The sequence below is a fragment of the Athene noctua genome, chromosome 1 (assembly GCF_965140245.1).
Source record: "Athene noctua chromosome 1, bAthNoc1.hap1.1, whole genome shotgun sequence".
NCBI lineage: Eukaryota > Metazoa > Chordata > Aves > Strigiformes > Strigidae > Athene > Athene noctua.
The window spans coordinates 172,338,617-172,362,116 of NC_134037.1; positions in this window are offsets into that span (position 1 = coordinate 172,338,617).

A 23,500-nucleotide genomic window follows, 5' to 3' on the forward strand; every position below is an offset into this window, starting at 1 on the left:
GGCTTTTTTACCAAAAAGCTTTTTTAAAAATCTTGACTCATTTTTGAATGTGCAAATAACAAATTGACCATTGTGATTGAAATTTAAGAAGTACTGTAAAAATAAAATTGGTATACTGCCATTTTTAGAGTGCTATTTGGTATGGGCTCTAGTTCTCACACTATTAGATGTAGTGAAAGATTTAATTTTAATTTTTACAGGTGTTGTTTATGTATAATCCGTACACGATCAAGACCATCCACCCCTCTCCCCCATGCCTGCACCCTCCTGAGCTAGGCACGTAAACATACTTACTAAACTTTGAACTGAACTTTTATCCAGATACAGCAGTGTTTATAAACATTTTGAAGTAATGGAAAAAATGCTTCTCTTTAGTTACCAGAAAAGATTACAAATACTGTTTTTCCACCTAGAGTGGAGAACTGAAAGTTGTGCTAAACAGGACTACTAGTCTCGAAGGTGGTCAATAATGAAATTCTTTAAGCAGTAGTTATTGGTCTAATCGTACCTAATCTTTTGACTGATCAAGGCAAAAAATTATCGTTTACTGATAAAACATTCTAAGCCATGCAAAATGTGAAATCAATTGCAATGCAGAGGAGATCTAGAAAATGAAATGAGAGAATCAGGAATAACTTGCACACTAGAATAATAGAAAAGGAATAGTGTTCTCTTTAAATGCAGGTTCATACACTGGATTATTAATGACCAGAAATTCTTCTATAAGATTGCTAGGTGGTGATGACATAACTGGAGGATACATCTGATGATTAAATCCAGCATGCCTATTAAGAGCTGTCATGCTGCCATTAGAAGAACAAACATAATCTTAGGTACTTATCAAAGACATATGGCAAATCTGATGGTATTGCTTAATGTGCTTTATTGGGCATATTAAACTCAGAAAAGGTCTCTTGTGTTAAATCAGATTCAGTGAGACAGATCCAAAGAAGAGCTGTTAGCACCATGTCTAGACTGGGCAATCTGACAGCACTTCCTAAGTCTTTTGCAGGAGGAGAGGAGGTCAGCTTGCATATCCTTCAAACAAGCCTGGAGTCAAGATTAGCATTTGTAGCTTGTAATGTTTGAGCAGTAGAACATATTGTTAAAACTTGGGGCTGCAGCAAACTGGCTATCCAGCTTCTGCTTGTCTTGGAGCTCAGGCAGGACAGGTTCCTGTCTGATTCTGAGCTGAACTTGCTCATGTACTGTTGGTCCCCAAACTTAGAAGATAAACTTCACTCCTCGTGATAGGAATACACAAGCTTTTCAGACAGATTAATGACAAATGACAAGCACTCTTGTTAGCAGATGACTGTTCTTTTGTGCATGTAAATATGGATATTCACAGAGAGACCAGACATATGTATAATTTATTTCTGTGCTTCTGTGATAGATCACATTTTAATGTGTGGAGTTTATTTAGATCAGAAGAAGCAAATGTGTTTGCCAAGCTTATGCAGACTTAATTATTTCTGTGTACTCCTTTTTAGTTCTAACCCTGTCCTCCTACCCCAAATCTTATTTACCCTTCTTGGTTTGTTTAAAGGCACAATGTTGTACAGATGAAACATAGAATTTTCAAAACTGGACAGGAATAATGATTTTTTTTTTCTTTACTACCAGTATTGCAAATGAATTTTGTGTGTATATGTATTTGGGTATTTGTGTACATGATCTGTACCTATGTTAAGAACAGTTCTATGTGAGAGTGAAGGAGCACATCTCCACGATGCACATTTCAGGTACAAAGAAGAATGACTTATTCTTCACTCTGTCTTTCTAATGTTTTCCTAATAGTTTTTCTTCTGTGTATACTTACCGATCTCAGACATTTTAATTTCATCTAAAAAAAATTAGTATCTAAATTGAAGAGTCTAGAGCAAAAAAAAACCCCATTTTGAATTGAGTGGACAGAATTATCCTAAGCTTTTGCTGTTTTATGCTTTCTAGACCATTAAATCCAAAATTTATTATTTTTCCTATTGAAGGCTGGTATACAGCCTGCAAATTTCAATAAAGACTACATGTTTTTCCAGAGGCTCATCAGGTCCTGTCAAGGCCAAGAAGTAGAGAACCTGTGTGAGAGGAAAGAGAAAAAGATAATCCTTTATCCCACTGAAACCATTCACGGTTCCTTGAGCAAAAGGTTTATATTCCCAATGGACTTCCTGAAGAAAAGGAAGCCTCATACTATTTACTTGTGGTTTCTAGAGAGTGCTCCAGGCATGTTTTTGAAACAAGAGGCCCAACAGATGGGACCCCAACAATTGAAACAGAGATACAATAGACTGTGAAACATGCAGGTAAAACCAGTCTGTATTTAAAAGTCTTTGCTACAACATCTGTTTGGGTCCTTGGGGGATAAGAAAAATGGTGGCAAAGCAGCAGCCGCTTTCAGATGGAATATCCAAACATGTAATTTGTAATCCCTGAGATGTAATTTTAGTTTGGGATTTGGTATTAATTTTCCCTCATTAAGTACTCATCTTGGACAGGTGAGTTCCTCTGGTAGAATGATGGTTTGATAATGCAAAAAAAATTAATATATGTTTAAAAATGTTATAGGAAAACATATAGTAGTCTTTTAACAGTTAAAGACTAAGAACTCACTTTGACTGTTGTGACTTTGAGCCTCATTTATGACTGGCAGACATTATTATTACTACTTTTCTTAAAAGAGTAATTTCCACTTCAATTTTTGCTTGCTAGATTTGTGGTTAGAGAGTAATTATTATTATTATTGCCTAAAATGGAGATAATTCAGACAGTGCTTTTGAGCTGCAGAACTTTAATCTAGGTATTAATTATGTTTTCAATCCCTCCCATCCCCCAGTCATTTAATGATGTATCTCTCCTATAAAGAATAAGTGCCTAACAAAATCAGATGTGAATTTTCTGAAAGATCAATGAGATCTGTTGCAAAGGAGCAATTTGAAAGCAAATAATGGTACATTTGGAAGATATCCATTGAAAAAAATGGAATTTTATAAGAGCTCATTGGGCTTCAGCAAATTTACAGGCATATCAAAGAAGTGGACTCCAAATCTATCTTTTAGAGATTTTCTTGAGGTGCTTTTCCCTCATAATATCCTTACTAGTCATGATGTTGCTCAGTGCAGTCACATCAGACTATCACATTCAGACGACTTATACCCACAATCAGAAATTGTGATATAGTATTGTCTGTCTTCCAACAGGAAAGGAAACATTTTTTCTTCATCTGGTGGGCCAGAAGAGCCAGCAGAAGAAACTGGTTTGGGCTCTTCCCAAGGTTTCTGAGCATCCTGGTTTAGTTTCTATTGAAAAACAAACAAACAAACAAACAAAAGGAGTGTAAGTATGAATGGAAATCTAAGGAATAGGAAAGCTAGAGAAATAAAGCATGGAAGCATTAAAATTTTAGAATGCTCAAGGGGATTCTCTCTTGCCTCTTTGTCTTTCAGTTGTTTTCTTAATACCTTGTTCCCAATTGCACATCCATCTTATGTGAACATTTGAAAACTGAATGTTTGAAAACAAAGGCATTTTAAAATAAACAATAAGGTTTTGATTGATATCACCATGCATAAACTATCTTAAAAAATTATATGAAAGAAGAAAAAAATTAAACCCCTCAAAATCCATATTTTGAGACTGAACACAAAACTGCACAGCAACTATAAGAGAAGTGCTTTCCAAATACATGGCAGTGTACAATGTTAGTATTCCCTGTGGCCCAGAAGACTACTCACAGGAAACTACAGACATCCCTTTCCAATCATAAGAGAACATCTACAAAATGTAAAGGACAGTGGGACTTTTCAAAGAGAAGTAAATGAGGAAGTGTCTTTAGAGGGAGGTGCATTCTAAGGATATGTAGGCAGACATTCTGGCAGAAGTCAAAGCATTTCTTAAAGTTTGGTAGAAAAAACAGTTTAATCCTCTCCAAAGAAACAGGCTTAGAGGTAAGCAAAGCTTTCTCAGCCCTTAATTTCTAATGTAGATATCTAGAATTTGGTGGAAATTACTTGTGATTTTAGGGGTTTTTTGAGGGGTAGAAAGAAACCCATATTGTCCAACTGTAAAACAGACCACTGTGCAATTTACTAATATAACCTGAATGATGTAAAATATTGCATTTTGATTTGTCTGGGGAAGGAGGGGTGAGGAAGAGATGTACATTTTAGCAGTGCTTTTTTACACATATAGGAAGTGAACCGGAAGGGCCCAGAAATATCCAGAACTGAAAGAGGTTTGCCATTGGAAAACCTCTCAGAAGCTGTCTGAAGATACATAGGAAATTCCCTTTGTGAGCAAGCCATCTGGCAGGTCATGCTGAGTTATGCCAAAAAGCTGAAGCAATCAGAGCACAGTGGGGGGAAAACTTACAAGCATGGGAGTTAAATCCAGCTTTATGTTCATAGCAGTTGACTAATACTGAGACAGCCAGGTCCTTACACCACTACTACTCTGGAGATGGACTATACAGGCCACTATCAGGGAACGGAAAGGCACTGTGGCCTCTGTTTTGTTAGGAAACCAGGCTAAAAACAATGTCATGGCTCAAATCTAAGGTTACCCAGAGTCTTTTTCAAAGAATAAAAAGAATAACCAATTTCTTAACAACCAAGCAGACTAGTTGGGTGTTAACCCAACGTGGGCACAATATCTGAGCTGTGAACTCCCATTGCTTACTGATGTAGGACCTTTGACTGGTTGCAAGCTCTGGAGGGTCCAGTTGATGGGGTACAAAATGGAACAGGATTGAGCTGCATAACTCCAGGTCTGCTAGGTAAGGGAAGGCAATATGCAGAATTTCTTTTGTGTATGTATACATTCTGGCTATTTTCACCTTTGGTACATGAAAAGTGAGAGTCATCTAGACTTGAGGCCAACATACATTTGTATTTGCTAATGTATTTCCCAAGGAAAGAAACTCACACAATCACTCTGCTAGCTTTGTCTTGGTAGTTGAATGCATCAGCCAATTGCTACCAAATCTGGTGATGTAAATCAGATACATGAAGTTCTAAAATTTTTGTGAGAATATGTGACCAGGTAGAGGAGAAAATACATATTAGTGTTACTGACATATGGAAAACCAGCAGTAAGCAGACTTTAAACAGAGAGTGCCGTGGGAAACCAGGTACATAAAAATGTGCTACTCACAGAACTGCCCTTATAACTTTTCACTGAAGGAACTACTCCACAGAAAGAGGCAACAAAATTATTGCAAGTAAGAAAAAGCAGAAGGAATTCTGAATCTTGCTTATTCACATGTAAAAGAAGGAAAGAAATAGTTAATGTTTTCATACTCTGCCCTGCTCGAGCCCACACGATTAAGACCAAAACTGGATGGTAAATGAAATGTGTTGCTCATAGCTCAGTCTAATACAGAGTTACGCTAGATTAGAGCATGAAAAAAAAATATTCATGCCCTAATGATAATGTTGGAAGATGCCAGGAATATCTGCAGTAATTAAAACTCTGAAATATATTTGAAATTCAAACACAAATCTTTTGAAATCTTATGATTTGGAAGGGTAGTTCCACCACAGTGACCATATCAACAGACATGCTGGAACTTACAACCTTCTGCTTTATTCGGGATTATATTTAGCTTTGAGTGTGTTAGTCTTTGATCTGGAATCACTTATTCTGCTGCCAATTTTTACAGCATGTTGTGAAGTCTGGCTGGCTTTCTGGCCTTCAGAAGAAAGTAGAGAAAGGACGTGAAAACAGATAACCTCACCAAGAAAAAAAAAAAAAAAAAAAAGTGAAACTGTATGATTAGTTTTGAAGTTTATGGGTAATTAGGAAATCCAGGCATTATGGTGGATAAAATCAAAATTGCAGTAGCAACATTTGTTGAGAACCAACAAAAGTCAATTTTATATGAAGCTGCCACTGGACCGTTTGCATAATGTAAATACATACTGTATATGAATCTGGTGAGACATTTAAACAGGTTAAGAAATGGTCTAGGACTTCAGTAAATTAAATAGAAATTAAAAATCCATTTTAGCTGATCTGAGACATGTAAAGGCTTTTAGTTAAGATATTGTCTTTCAAACAATTTAGGAATTATGGTTTTGTTTGGTCTAGAGATAGAAACTTTAAAAGAGGGATCACCAGTCAAGTAGAGAAACGGAACAGGAGCTATAAAACATCAGTCATAAGAAGGATTGATCATCTTTCTTTCTCTAATTTTTTGTGCCTACCTTTACATACTATATATCTCATCTTTACTAGTGCCCAGATTGAAATGCTGGAAGGTACTATTTACTGTTAATGTGTTTCTGTGATACATGGGCAAACGCTACTGACCAAAGGATTTATCTACTAACAAGAATATCAAGACTGACACACAGAAAACAAACAATAGCTTTTACTTGAAAAATTTATTTTGTCTTAGTCCCTGAAACAACTTAAGGCTTACTTTGGTCTGGATTTATAAAAACTGGAGACCCTAATTCCTCAGACAGTGTCACCTGATTATAGTTTCATTGTCTCTAAAGAGACAGTACCTTTAACAGTCTTGGAGATTGCGTTTCAAGGGTTTTTTTCACATATAAAATTACGTATTTTGCAGTTGCTGGGTTATAATCTTTCTAGACAGTTTACAAATGAGGTCTCCAGGATCAAGTTGCACTGTTTAAATAAGTTTAGCTGTTCCAGGTTTAGTTAATTAAGGGACCCCTGGCCACATGTTCACTAATTTCTATTTGTAAGGCCCACTTAAGACTCCTTGAAAGTTGGTTCACAAACTTGATTTCATAAAATCAGAGATACTGCTGCAGAAATAATTTTTATCTATTTACATGTGTCATGTTTATGTGAGAGATGTTTCAGCTGTTGTTTGAGCACTGTTTGGTTCATGGTTTTTTGCACTTAGAAGTTTCTAGAATGACAGAAGGGGGAAGGTGCTCATTTAATATAGTCTAATTTGATCTCTGCTGTTCTGCTCTAGGGACGATGGTCTTCTAAAAAGTCAGGTCTAAAAGAAATGAGTCTTTTGTACTTTTAAAATGCAATCTGATTATTTTTTTAAGTGTTCTAATGTTGGATCATTATTTATTAATATCATTATTATTATTATGATCATCATCATCACTGATAATTTTCATTTAGTTTTGCAGTATGCTCCAGGAGTCCTTACTCAGGATCTGAAACCCAATTTGTGAGTCCTGTATGAACACAAAATGAAAACACAGGTCCTCTCCCAAAGAGTTCTCAGAGAGGCAAATGAGGCAAACCAGGGGGATGTATAGACAAGCTCCATTAGAGTGACTTCACATAACAGTAAATTTATTAAGACTAATTCAGGACTTCAAGAAATTAGATAGGCTTTCTTTCCCTTTCTTGCCTTATTGGCTTGAATTTTGGTAGCAGTCTTCTCTTCTAATTTATAGTCCCTTTCCCTGGACTATACCCTCTCAGCAGTTTCTAGTAAAAATAATTCCAATGTGCAGAATATTTCTGCATAAATTTTTCAGGTCCTCTGAATAACTGTATGATTTTCTAAGACAAAGCTTACCTACTAAAAAGTGCATATATTGGATGAGGCTTGCCAACAAGTTTCTCCAGTGTGGATTGTAGTCCAATTAACATGAACACAAGAAAAACTATGACATCTAGAATAGTTTCTGTTTCCTGGGGTAACTGTTCAGCAAAAAAACCCCCACAGCACAGACATGTGAGGAACACTCTAAGTGAACACCCTTAATCCCTTATTTTATTATTAGATTTGGATGTCTGGTGATTTCTGTGGAGTTAACAGGAAAGGAATATGGTTTATTCTCATTACATAAGGTAATAATGACTTTGTGGTTGTAATTCAACTCAGTATGAAAAAAGAAAAGAAAAAATAGCTCAGCAATTTTGTTAGTAATTTTCACACCCACCCATCCTCAATAAATAGTGAATTTACCAACTAATGGGTTTGGAACACTTTTTAAAGATGCTCTTTCAGCCTGTCTCCTTTCTTGCCTCTTTCTTTTTCCTCATTTTCCTTGCTGACATTTCTGCTCTTAGTTTCATTGACATTGACAACATTTTCGATATGTGCTACCTGAGGATCCTACAATTTAGCTTCATTTCCACAATCATAACCAACATAATATCTCTCTTTTTTTTTTTTTTTTTTTTTTTTTTTTTTTGACTGAAGTGCTCTTTCCATTCAGTTCCTACACTCTGTTCTGTAGTTTGGGTTGAAAAATGGAGAGAGAGTGCCTAGTTAATGTTTAAATAGTAATTCAACAGTACTTAGCCTGCTGAAGTGTACACATATTACCACTGTATCTATAATATTTTCCCCATGATTACCCAAGAGAAATTCAAGTCTCATCACTGATGTTCAGATCCATGCAGACACAGTACTAAGTTGAAAGAAAGAGCTTCTCAGAAAATAATGAAGACTATGTTAGGATAATGTTGCCTTTGATTTTTACATGCCCATCAGACAGATTTAAGTCATCACAGCTGCTTATTAGGATACATACAACCTCAGGGCAGTGATTCCCTTCCCTCAGCTCGTATCTTCCTATAGTGTTGTCTTGCATCAGCTGTGCCTGGCATGAACAGATTATGGGGAATCAAGCTTGCCCAGTGTGGAGTTGGTAGTTCAGTGCTTCCCTGCTCTACAGTAGCTGGTTCTGACATTGGATTCCATCTGGTCTTTTCTTTCCAGTATAAAGAATTTCTGGAAACAGTATAATGTTAGATTAGTGGAAAATTTGCTACTTTTAATACTTGCTGGGTTACTGTAAGTGATTTAGAGGATTCTCCGTGTGTTGTTATGAAGTTCTGTAGCTTGTCTCCACACCAAGAAAAAGACAAAACATATGCTGTCTCTTCTTCAGTTCACAGAATTGAAAATAGAGGGGACTAATCAGTATTGAAGAGATTGCTAAGAGAAGCAGATAACCAGAAAAATATGTGTATATATTCACATATATATTCTTCTATACAGTAAAATCAAGAAACATAAGAAGTAAAATTATATTCAGAATTGTTTAAAAAATCTCATGCTTATTGTTTCAGTTTCTTCTTTACAAACTTTGTAGAGAGGAAGAAAGGAAGAAGAAAACCAAGAAACACAGAAAATAGTATAAAGAATCTAGATGGTAACACATTTGGTCAGGTAGCCAACCAACAAGTGCCAATCTGTTGGCAGAAATCAGAGGTTTATTTTTTCACAGTATTAAGAGAGAAACTTAAGTCACCTCCAAAACGTTCAGTCACCTATTGCACTCAGTCATCTGGAGCACACAAGATAGTTTACCTTCAGTCACTGTTGTTGTCATAATTTGTTTCAGTTCACTGCCATGATGTAAACGTGAATAAGATCCATGGCATTCATAAAGGTACTAATAAAAATGAGTGGGATCCAGTGTACTTATCTTAAGTGAAGTAATGTATATGTTAGGCATCAGACTGTTAGGAAACATGGGAAATAATCCAATCTTTCTAAAGTAAGTATTATAGGCAGTCAGTAGAGACAAATACAGAGCTCTGAGTAGCTCAGAGACATTCGATACACTTAAGTTAGAAATTTGTTTCTCTCCCCTGAATTGGGTTGAACTTGTTTTGGATCTTCTCTTCACCTTTTTCTATTCAATAACTTCCCTCCTTCCTTCCACAGGATTACCATGTCCCACCACTACTGTCAAAGAGTGTAGGATAAACAGCTGCAGGCACCTTCAAAGCTTGGCATGAGCCAAAGTTGAAAGTCACTGCAGACTTTTCTCTGGGCTTCAGAGATGGAGGTGGTGATTGCCAAAGCCACTCATAAAATCCTAAACCTAGTTTGAGAGCAAGGTGATGGTTCTGCCATGCCAAAACACAGGACGGAAGGACCACCACATGGGCCCAGCTGTTTCTTCCTGTCATCCTTCTTGTGTGGAGAGGGGCGGGAGAGTGAGAAAGAAATTAACTTTAAAAAAAGTAGGACAGATGAACCAGCTCTAGCAGGTTCCTTTTCTTTTTTTTTCTTCACCCTTGAGAAGAAAAGCCCAAAGATGTTATTTCTCCACCCCAGCTGTGAACAGCAGCCTTACTACAGGAAACAATGTGGAAAGAGTAGTCCAAGCTACTGTGTTCTTTCTTCTACTAGTTCCCATTCCACCACCGGCTCTCCTTCCTCCGTCAGTTTTCCTTCCCCAGCTCCACCTCTGTAAGTGTTGTATTTGGCATCAGAGGCAGAATAAGCTCCGTTCACCTGAAGCAATGGTCAGTAATACATACTAACCTTGTCAGTCTGTGCGCGAACATTAGGAAACGTAAGCCTGCTTATCTCCCTTCCTAATACAACCGGTAACCAAAGGATATGGGGCAGTCCATTTCCAAAGGTTTGTAAATTTCCTATTCTAGAAGTTACCATACTCCTCACCTGAGACTTAAATACCCATATGAATTGACTGAAACTCCCTGAAGGAAGAGACAGGAAGACATATTTTATGATGAAATTGAGGGTGTCACTTTTAGGGCGGGCTTCATGGGACAGAAGGCAAACAAGTGGGAAGAAGCCTGAGCCTCACTGGAGAGCTGGCATGTCAAATGGCATGACCCAGAATGTGAAAGTTTCTGTTACTGAATAAACAACTCAGACTATCCTGGAAGGAGGAACTAGCTGACTGAAGGCCTCTAGATGTCCTATAAAATGGATTTTCCACCTCTCAACATCAAATGTCATGCCCTGTGTTAAAAGAAATTGGTGATTTTTTTTTTTCGTATTTCTTATATTCTTAATGTTTACTTTTTATTCGAGAATGAAATGCATGAAGTCTCTTTCCTCTCTAGCTCCTTTCCTTGCAGTCTACACTAGCAGCTTTGATCTGCTTCCTGGATATTTGCTATCAGTAGGCTGTGAAAAGGAAAGATTGGAAATGGTAGTGGGAATTTAAGGCATAAAATTGCCAAAATTTTCTATTAAAACATGTACTTTGTTGGCATCAGCCATAAAAATCTCTGAGAAAGGTGGCATACAGTATCACCAATTTTATATTTTAAAATATGAAATTCCTACTGCAGTATCAGCCATATATTCTACAGACATACTGCATACTCCACTTTCCATCTCATGACTCATACTGGACTATGCAGACCATGTAGTTTGAACAGCACTGCCAGGTAGAATCTACCTGGAGGCTACAGAAACCATTGTTTCAAAACTACTCATGGTGAAAACTGCCTATAAATCAACTCTTTCACTTGATTGCTTGCTCATATCACTAGATTACTGCACACACACACAAAACAAGTAGTATCTCCCCCAGCATGACTAACTTTTCAAGCTTCTATGAAGATTTGGTAGTACTTTATGTTGATCTATGTCTGGATTATAGTGCATTTCTAGCTGAGAAATAATTTCCTGTATCAAAATAGGTGATATTTGATATGGATGGCTATCCAAAGAGCATTCAGATATACTGCATTTTGGCATTTATCCTTCCAGGCAATGACAAAAAGCAGGTTTATTGGACCATTACCTAGGGTCCAAATTCATTATCTGGCAGGCCTTATGAAGACTGCACGTTACATGCTGAATATTGCTTAAGATTCAAGACCTTTGAGATTTTTTCCATATCTACGAATTAGAGAGTAATGTTTCTCCTTGATTAAGGCTTTTTTTTCTATTATTAAACTAGAATTTTCATGAGTGTTTCCATAGGTGTATATCCATTTTATGTAACAGACTTAGAAGTGAATTAGTTCTTATCCAAGCTATATCACTGTAGAAGTTATGAAAAAAATGAGAAGCAATATAAATAGCCTAAGTACTCAGAACTCTACTTAATTTTGCTGGAATACATCTATGGAGGCAATCTAAGATACTTTATTAATCAATGGAAGCACACACTACAGAAAGAAAATTACAGTGCTGTATGCAATAATGCTTGGGTTTTGATACTGTATTTTTGTAGTAGTTTTGTAGTAACACTAGTTTAACTAGATTAGTAACATCACTGTCTGTGATGATTTTCCTATTACAGTATTTTTTTATCCTCCTTAATAATTTACAAAATAAACAAGAAAAAAGATTCATAATAGAAATCTTTGTTGCTAAATATAAGGAAGCCATTTAAATGCATATTGGGACATATTAGATGATGAGCTTCTGAGTTTATATGATATATCCCCCTCAGCACTACTACTAGTCTCTGATGGCTATCATCAAAAGCATAAAAGAGGTTGTGTGAAAGGCTGTATGGTGAGGGAATTGTACTTATCAAGGTGATGCTGGATGCCTTGAGCAAAGTATTCATTCAAAGCCCCAATCTCAGTTACCATCTCCTACAGGACAAAACACCTTTAACAGTAGCTGATTCCCTGAAGCTTAAAGAACTGTCATTCACATTAATTATGGTGTTTGGAGCTTGATATATCAATCTGTGTTACCACCCATTTCTCAAGACTTACTGAGCAAGATTTTTCTGGTGAAGAAAGGTCATTGCTTTTCTTCATTTCAGGGTTTGTAATCTCCTGCCTTTCATAATGCTGAAATAATTGCTACCGCCAGGATATTGCCCAGCTGTGCTCAGTTTATAATTTGTAATATTTTCCTTTCTGTAAGTCAACTAGTGTATATTTTTATGGCATTCTCCCAAGTGAATAATGATCCAAACCAATGTATTTATTTAGAGGATTGAATAAACTCGAAAATTCAACTGCAAAATGTACAGAAAATGCATACTATTTTCCTAGCTTTTTAAAAAATATATATTTCTGTTACTTCTGTTAGTCATAATGCTTACAGTCTCTCACATTTTCTGTTCCATTGTTCATTAACCAAAGAGGAAAAATGTTGCTTTCCAGCATGTGCTAAGAATTTTAAATATGGAAAGGTCAAGATGCTGACTTCCATTGTGTCTAGGTGATGGAGACAGAATGGTGAAGCTGAAGCAGTTTTAGAGTTTATCACAAAACAGGGCTATGTTACACATCATAAGAAGGGCACTGGAAAGACAGGCTTTTCTGGTCTCAGCTGCTAATTGTTTGTATTTTCTCTTTTAATTTACTCAGTCCTAGCTCTGAGAAATGGATGTGGTTTCACTTAAAGGAGCCTGAGAAAACCATAGCACAGCTGTTAAGTAACAAAGAACTTATACATTTGACTCTATTCACACAATGGATTGAGGCTAGAGATGTCAAATACATATAAACACTATTAATATAAGGCATGACTTTTGCTACTGAAAAAGTAGTTGCAACTCTTAATCTTAAAAATTAGTAGTTGGGAGAGATGAGTAAGTCACTGATTTCTGTGATGGTGTTGGCTAACTAGGAGACTGTCCTGTGAAGGGATTTCATTTGCCAAGGTGGTATTCTATAGTACACAGACTACGATGTCGGTTCCCTGCCAATGGGCTTTCATTTACCACAAAAGAATTCACTCCCTGCAGGATGAGACACGTACATTTAAATCTTACAAAGCTTTCTACTCATGCCATGTCTTTGAATTTTCCATCGCATCTTAGAGCCAGGAAATATCATAATGTTTCTAAAGAGATCTTGGCTGTCTTGGCTCTCCAACTGACATTTACCAGTAATGCAGTCTTTTAGCTTGACTTGGATCCTTCTCCTAGTCTAGCATGTTAAGTTAAACAGACATAAAAATTATAAATCACAGTCTCACAGGTGGTATTAGCAGGCATTATGCTTCTTGCCAGTTCAATACCCCAAGGATGAGGGCTTCTCCGGCTCTAGCAGTACTAAGAAACACCTGTAAGAGGGCACATGAAAAGCCAGTATTTTAAAACTGGACCAAGCTACACCAGAAAAAAACATATTTAAACTAGAAAAACAATATCTTCATCAATAGCAGATTGTCTCATCAGTTGAAAGATGTAGTTCAGATTTCTCTTTCAAAGAAACCAGATAAAAGCTAAAATACCATTGCCTTACAAATGTCAGAAAGTGTCGGGAAAGGGAGTAATTTTTTTGTTTTTTAAGTAAACCCTGGAATACTTCCAATAGCAAATATGTATCATTTAATGAAAACTCAGATTTCAAAACCCTAGCAATATTATATAGACCTAACTAATGAATATTCAATGACTGCGGTACTAATTAGGATAAAGCAGCTAATACAGCCTTTCCACATCTCTACAGCTTCCCTGTTCTATCTAGTTAATACCAGCTGGTATTCGGTAGTATTTGGTTAACCCCATTTGGTGATTGGTAGCTGTAGATGTGTGAGAAATAGCAATAAAAATCTACTTGTGGCCTTACAAGGCAGATAGTTGTTTGCCGCTTCCACTTTCCCTGAAGGTTTATTGAGGTACCTAAACTAAACCCTGCATGTACAGAAAATCTGAGGTTTAGAATGAATGAGGAAAGTTGTATCTGAATTAAACACTTGTGGTGGAGTTTATGGATATTAAAACTTCTATTAAAGCCATGTGTTCATTGTCACTGATAACAAGTAAAGATAGCTTTGATACAAAGACTTTTGTGAGGGATTGTGCTCTCTCTCTCTTCTCATGTATATATATTATTAAATAAGAAATTGAGATAGATTTAATATTGCCAAACCCATGCAAGGATTCTAGGGACATTCATAACCTAACAATTATTTTGTAGCTGGGTCTCATTTATCACTTTTAGTTGTAAAAGCCTGAGCCCTAATCATCCATGGTAGATAATGCTTCCATGCAGCAAAATTCATTAACATTTCTATCTTTGCTAAATAAATTGACCATTTTTTCTTCTTCAAACCCTTTTATAGGTTTATATTTATCATTCGTCATCTGCATATGCTGAATTTTGACTATCATCAAAATCCCCAGGGGAGATTTCATCCATCTTATTAGCTTTGCATTTTGTGAAGTTTTTCACCTAGCAGACCTCAGACAACAGCTTAAGAAATAAAATAGTTAAAACTAGAGATTTACGGTTTGGTACCAGTAAAGTAAAGATGGTGAGAGCTTAATCTATCTTAATAACACACTGGTTGTGATAGACTCCTGGGAACAGATAGACCATCTAAGAGAAGTTGGCAGTGATGGAAACACCCCAAGCTGTTTGGGTGATGAGGTTATTCAGCATGACACTCTCAGGAGGGACACCAGGCAAATCACCTCATTGGCAGAGCAGCTGCAAGTTGTGTTTTTATTTGCAACATCCATGGCAGTGTGATTGACAACCAGGCATAATATCAAGTGGCATCCCTGGGAGAATATTAGCACCAATTACCCTCTATCAGTTGAATTCACTGATTATAGGTGGCTCCACAAAGCTCAGTGAGGAAGAGCGTCCAGTTTATTATATCCATGTATGAAGTAATCTAGTTAACATACTTCACTAAAATTCATTTATTGATGATAGTATTTGACACAGATACTTACAAAATAGCAAGTATAGAAACAATGTTCTGCACTGATCTTAACAGAATATCAAAATTCTGAAGTAAAATAATTTATTGCACCCTGTAAACAAGAAACACTCCATCTTTTCTTGTTCTAACATTTTCAGGTCTTAAAATTTATGCATTTGTAATGGGACACTCCAGATGCTCTGCTACATTACATTTGCTGTGGCCATTTGCATCTCTATAATATAGGTGCAATTTTTGTGTACATCAGATACATTGTACTCTTGTCATCTGGCAGTATGTTAGGCTCTCTTGGCACACACAGTCTTGGATAAAAAGGTATTCTTATGACCAAAAGCATGGAAAAAAGTCTTTAAAGCATAAATAAAATACTCTAATATTAATTTTGATGATGCAAGTACTTATAGCTTTGAAACCTACACCTATTACACAATTAAGACTAGTCTCTTATAGCAAGATCTAAATGATTCAGAGGAGTGGGGTAAGACGAACTTTTGAAAGCTAGTGAAACGTATGTTTCACCAAATCAATCCATGATTACCAAAAGAGACTATGGAGAAACACCAAACCAAACCAAAACAAAACAAAACAAAACACCCAACCTCTAGAAATTCAGAATGTGTGAACACAGCTTTAAGGGAAACATGATAGTTTATTAAATGTATAGAACACCATGCTTTCCACCCACTTTCCTTCCGGGGATAACTAACTGCTTGAGGTACAGCACCTTCACCTGTCACCCACCAGGACAGCAGATTCCTCTCCTTTTCCAGTTAGGTTTGGAAACATGCCCCCAAAACCCCCCTGGAATTTCTCCCATAGAATTCGGAATTTGTCTCAGTCATAACATGGTGAAACTGAACTTATTTTCTTCCTAAGTGGATCATTCTTTCTTCTTCCATAAATTCTTCTGGTCACCAAGATCTTAACTACAGCTCAAAACCTCCACCTCTTCTCTTCTCTTCTCTTCTCTTCTCTTCTCTTCTCTTCTCTTCTCTTCTCTTCTCTTCTCTTCTCTTCTCTTCTCTTCTCTTCTCTTCTCTTCTCTTCTCTTCTCTTCTCTTCCTTACCTTACCTGTTATTGTTATTAAGAAATCCTAAAAAACTTGCCTCAGTGTCTCCAAAAAACATCAATTACTCTGGCAGCATTTACAAAACTTGTCATATCTTATCTCAGCAGCTTGATCTACATCTTTTTTTGATCTGAGAGCAGGAACTGTATTCAGCTTGCTAGTGAAATACATACAAGTTGTGTAAGCTATTTGACTTTTGACTGTTGTGAAGGAGTGACATTACCTTCACTTTCTTGTGTAAATAATTCCCCAGTTAGACAATGGCTTTGGATTCTTAACAAGTTCCATTTAGTTCAGGCAATTTCCTCATCCAAGAACAAAACCAGAGGCCTGACATTAGCATTTAACCACATAAACCACATCAACTTTCTGTGATATGATTTTAAAAAAAGATACACATATTAAGTCAGCCCTTTGTCAGAAATGAATGTTTGTAATGAAGGAGTATTCTGACTGGCTGGGAAATGCAGCTGTGCAAAATTCTCTTTTGTTATGAAACAGAAATACTGTCTATGATGCCTAGGTCTAGAAGGCATATAGACATTTGCATTCAGTTAAGGTACACTCACTGCTCTATTGATGCAATTACCTACCTTTAGGTAGATGTGGAAATGGGTTATGAACAGTTACCAGGTATGAATATGCCAAAATAATTTTTGTCAGCATCCATATGCATGCTTCCAATGTTACAATATGAGGATTTTATAAAAAAACTGTAGATACAAGGGGCTAATTTTTAAGTACTTTGTCTAACTACCACTGGGGGGGGGGGGGGGGGGGGGGCAGGCATTCTCATGCAGGTACGCTTGAGCTGATAACCCCGAAGTTCCAAGATTTCTGATATTATGCATAGTATCATTATAATATTGTTAAAGGTTAACTGAATAGTGTTAAAAATTTAATTGAATATACATGTATTTTTATATATGTATGGAATGTTTAGGAAGGTTGGTTTTAGTAATAAATGGCTGAGTTTGGTTTCATTTTTTCATGTAATTTTCCACTTTTAAGAATGCATCCTTCTGAGATCGTTTCTCCTGAGAAGTTAGGCTAGCTTACTTCACATTTTTCTTGCAGCAGTTATAACACCTTCCTGGAGAAGGCTTTCCCATGAATGGGATCCAAAAAATCACAAAAGATTCTGATACACAGATCCAGTCAAAACTAATAAAGTAAATTTCGTTCATAAACCTTTATGGAATGGTTCTGTTAACGTAAGCAAGTCATCTCCACTGCAGCAGTCAATAATAAAGCACTCTTCCTGAGCTCCTGCTCTGATTAAACTACATTTTAACAAATCTTAAATGGGAATGAGCTCTTATTATGAAGTGAGTAAAGGGCAGTATTATTTTCCTTTACACTGCTAATGGGCATATATTCTTACATTGTCAGCTGTTACTCCTGACAATGACAACACATGAAAAAAATAGACATTTGCAAGATATGGCAAAACTACAGCACACCATAAATGTTAATAGCTTTATTCATTTCAGATCTGGAATGTGACAAAATGACTCATGCTGGAGAACAGACTTCCTGGATCACAATATGAGGTAGGAAATGAAATTAGAGATGGTTAACAGAAAGCATTTGAGCTCAGCATCCCACCCACTCTTGAAACATTTGTCCAAAATGTGTCCCTCTCCTGAGGTTTAAAAGAATTTGTAAAATTTTTTCATATTGTCTCTCATTTTCTCAACTCTCCATTTTTACCTGGTGATGAAGGTCTGAATTACCCTTTCTGTTTCTAATTATAGTGATTTGACTGAATGGAAACAAGAGCAATAGAAATCTGCCCTAAAGGTTTGCTCTTGTGGAATTTCCTTCCACACATTTCAGTCCAATAAGATCCTTGCTTGGGAAATGCTGCTCTGAACAGGAGCGATATGAATGCTAAATAGACACCAAGTATGTTTTGGCATGGAAATAGATTGATCATCTCTGCCTGAATCTGTTAGTGTCATAATCTAATGAGCTAAATTATAGCCTTATTTTGTTATATCTCATTATATATTTCTATTTATACTGATAATATGGAATAAAATAGAACTACATATTTCTATAAATGAGTAACAAATGAAATTAAAATTTTTACTATTATCCTTTTTTTTTTTTTTTTTTGCTGTTGTTATCGTAGGAATCTTTTAACACTTTTTTTTTTTTTTTTTTCATTCCAGTTTAGTATTTAAGGACATTTTGAAAGATAAAATTTCTCCATGGAACGGAAAATGTGAGTTTTCCTATTTCTTACTGGTAAATCAATCTATTATTTTAAATGTGAAAGGTGCTTCACTGAAGTCTGTACACATGATGAAGTTTAACTTTCATGTTTCTTTTCATCAATGTCATTATTTAAGTATCTTAGAATATGTTAATATTCAAAAACAGATAACATGATCTTGGTTAAACTTTTTGCCTCCAAAGGGTCATTCTCTTATCACACATGAAGCATGGAAAATTCCTTTGAAGTATTTTTGGGAGAAGGTTTGGCCACAGAGTTAATTATAGAAAAATGCGTTGTTATAGGAGGGATTTATAACTAATCTCAGAAAACTGAATCATTACTTTATTTACAGGGCATGTTTCTCAATAAAAATATAAAAAGGAAAACTTCAAAGACAAGCAATTGTATCTTTCTCATAAGACACAGACCACTATAAAGGATATAGCAGATGAGAGTAAGTACCATACCAGACAGATAGGATAATAAACACAATATAAAGGTCAGTTTGGCACTGGAAACCATTAGGGGAGTTTTATCTGAACAAGTACAGCAGACAATCAAAATGAGGTCTCTCCAAGGGGTAAAAAAGCTGCATTGAATGAAACAGACTAACCTATTATTGATAAGTAGAAACAGTGCAGTGTCCCTATTCTTACTCTATATACAAGTAGGAGACATGGCTAGATTTTTTCCAGAAATGTTTTATTGCTTACCCCAGTGCTTTACGGGACAAAAAAGATGTAATACAATGAGACAGAGATAAAAATTTATGTATTTCCTTGGGTTTTATGAGATAGATGTTTATACATCTAGTGCCCCTCAAAAATTTATGGAGGCAATTCTAGGTTATGCTGGGATATTGGAATTCCCACAAAAGGGTTACTACTAACCCTTGACTCATGCCATGACACATTCACCTCACAACAGGCTGTGATCTCATACTTGTGTTTTTATAGAAAAGAACTTCCCCTACCACTTGCTTGCTTCCGCCTACATTGAGTTACAACAGACTCAGAATGGAAGGTCCTAAGACAGACAAGAACATTACATCAACATAGTGCAAAAGTTACATATGCTGTATTAGTTTCTTACTACAATGCTAAAAAGCAGTGAAGTTGAAGACTTTAAAGATCTTCTGATAAGCAGTATGTCATAGATGAATGTATGTGCTCCTGTAAAAGGCAGTGGAAAGGATTTTAAATTGTGTGAATAAGTAGTCACTTCCACCTGTTCAGAAAAGAAATATAAAATGCATTCCATAACAACTAATCTCTGATTTATTGGAATAGAATTCTTTTGGAGGATGCAAGTTTATTTGCTTAGGTGAAAGAAAGGTACTTTGGATTTGCCAATATGATGGTCCTTTAATTTTAAAATCTGCCAGCATGAGGAGTTGAAGTGATTTGAGCATAGAGATATACATGATATTATATACATAAAAGAAGAATGACAATGCAGGCTGTGGGATTTTTTCCACTGAATAAAATTCTGTTAACTTGGGTTAGAATATGACTCATGCAGTGTCAAGGACAGATAAGAAAGTAGAGCTTATAAAAATAAAGATAAGGATAAAGCAAAATAATATATACATATTCACGGTTCATCATATTTGGATGTGGTTTTAAATTTTATTTTTATTGATTGAGACAGGATTTAAGACCCTTGCTGTTTTATTTTTTTTAGACAAATTTGGGATTAGCTCAGTGATAATCAAATTTAGTACAGTGGTATGCTACATAATAGTGTGTCTGTGGTGGCCATTAACAGCTCTACCATTAAAAGTGGTATATCACCGTCAGTCAGAAGTATATATTAAGAGTGGGAATAACCTTGCTTTAGCTGTTTGAAATTTAGGTGTCTAGATTAGTCAATCATTCAGGCTCCTTCTGTAGTCAATAAGCACTTTCAGAGGGTGATTCATCCCTTCCTAATATAGGGGTGGATGAATCATCCCCCAAAGATGCCTCTTTCCCTCCTAAGAGCTATACTTTTCCTACCAAGATAAAAAACAACCATGTGGCCTCTGTTTCCAATTCTAACTATTAAATGTAGCAGAAATTTCAAACACCACTTACTGCAAGAAACCGCTGCACATGGTCTATAGACTGAAAAGTATTAATGTAAATTATCTGGCAAATAATATCAAATGACAAAGGTGTTGGGGAAGACTCTTGGCAGTTCGTTAACTAGATGCAAAGAGAAGAATATTTGTTGAGCCATATATGAAACTATAGTGCTATATCATTTTTAAAAATCACTGTCATTGATTGTTGCATAAAATAAAGCTGCAGCTTGTGTTTTCTTAGCTCTGTGACAGCGGTTTTAATTGGGGTTTGGAGGGGATAGTGGCTGTTTGCCAGTGTTATATGCAATCATCCAGCTGTTCAGACAGTTAAAGACCTTAAGATGTAATAGCAAAGGAGCTGGCAGACACTCAGTCTGCCTGCTAGAGACCAGTGAGCATCCTAGCAAGCTATTTAAGACTTTATTTAATGTGGCAGTCATTAACAGTCAGAGAAAAAAGGAAGAAGCACTGTGTAATTGATTAGTTAGAAACGCATAACTTCATACAGATTAAGGTGCTTCAATATGCATGCCATTGTCTTAATCTAACAACACCTTTTACTATTTAATTATATTAAACTATTAAAAAGTCAGAAACTATGAAAATCTATTTGATACTGATAGCACAGGGTGCTGTCAGCTGAATTGAATATTAAGAAGCAATTATTGCATAAACCAACACTGGACTTTCAAGCTTCCGGACTGGAAGTCTTGCCCCTTCACACATAGAACCTGGTGCTCTTGCTCCTGATGAATTGTTCTTCCATCAGAATGGTAACCTGAAGGATCAGTTTGTTGGAAAAAGAAACAATTTAAGGAATGGGCTATTGTATACAGTCATATCAAGACTAGGAAAAATCCCATCAAAAAACCACCAAATCATAACTGTTTATGTTCCCATCTATGCAGCTCATCTACAGTGGAAGAAACTATGTTCAACTTTAAATAGGAGACTACCTCATAAAAACTCTCAGAAATGTGCTTACAGAGGAACAGGGTGGCCTTTTCTCATTATCTATTGATCATATTTTGCCCTCAGTTGCGCACTGGAGCTGTCATCAACTTCTGTGGGCTACATCAGTATAAAGAAATTTTGAACTATACCTTGTATTGCTCTGTGTGTAATGGCATATAACTATCACTGTAGAGAGATCTTATTTTACATAAGGGTTTTTTTTTAATATACTGAAAGAGAAGCAATAGGTTTGCTTTTGCAACATCAGCAAGAAACAGTGACCATTGTCTCAGTATCAATCACACATATAAAAGGGCTATTTTAAACTATTTTATGTTCATTTATACATTTTAGATTTATTGAGTAGCTTTTTAATGTTTTGTATTAGGCTCATACCTAAGACCTTACAAATAGTCATCAGTCTGCCATACAGTAGGAAAATGTGGAACAATTAATAACGAAGTACTTCAAGATATTTCATCTCTGAGGTCTTAATATTGTCATACCACCCACCACGACTAGGACTTCTTTCAGAGGCCTAGTAATTTCAACTCTGGCTTATTTGAGCATTACAAATATGTTGCAGGGGAAGCAATTTCCACTTTGGGCCTTTTTTCTAGCATCAAGCACACTGAACCCTCCATTCTGATGAGCTATCGGTGTTTACATCCTACAGAGAAAGAAAATCAGCTAAAATGATATGATAAAAATAAAAATGAAGGTAGTATAAAATACAATATAATTGAGTTACTGATAGAAAATCTTTGAAAAATCTCTTTTTCAGGTGGGAGCTTGACCCAGGAAGTAATTTTGAGAGATATTTTAGCAATTTGACAGCACCATTTCCACTTTAGCTGAGTGGTACTAATTGGTACTAATTGGAAACTGATTGGTAAGAATCAGGAAACTACCACCTATGCCTCTTCAAGCAATAACACAAATCATTCAGTAGTATCCCAAGTCTGTAAGCATACCATTATGCTGGGGTCCCTGTTTCCTTGAGTTAACTCATTAGTAAGTAGTCTGCAAGGTCACACAATGGTAACATCATCCATCTTGTTTGCAAATAGTCAAACATCCTGTCAGTGCCCAACAAATAACAAATACATCACAATAGCAGCCTATATCAGCCCCAAGACATATATATAAGAAAACTCCTGTTGACTTTTCTCTTACACATTTTGCATCCCATGAAAATGAAGGTCCATGTGAGAGCAAGGGTGTGTGATTTGGTGGGAATCTCAGATCATTAAATTTCTTTTTTTTGTTTGCTGCAAATTATTCCACTATTATCTGGAAAAAGTCATAGGGTTAAGGTCTCAATTATTTTTTGAATAGGTCCCATGTGGCCAAGGCCATTATAAAAAGCTATAGCTTTAAATGGCCTTAACAATATAGCTCTAGAACAGAATAATGCTGGGCTTGAGATGCCCTATGGGGTCCCTGGGGGAGGCCAAGATGCATTTAAGAGTGCTCCAAACATCTCATGGACTATAAGGTCAAGTATGAATGCAGATCCTAGAGTTTGGGATGGGATCCACTAGTTTAATGGGGAAAAAAAATAAACACAAATGAACAAAAGGCCCACTAGTTTCAGAAAACCACAAAATTTCTTTTTCTTGTACAATTTTGATCACGCTTTCCACAGTGAAATTATCTAAATCAGTATAATTTACCAGAAACTTTAACACAAAAGTTTTGATTAAGCTTTAAATACTCGTGCTCTTTTAATCAAGACAGCAATGGAAAGATGTGGTTTTGTTGTATAAACATATCAGTAGACTCTTTCCTTCCCTTTGGTAAGAAGTGCATCATGGTTCAGTTTTTGATGTGCAGATGCTGACATGTTACAGCTGAAAAAACCCATG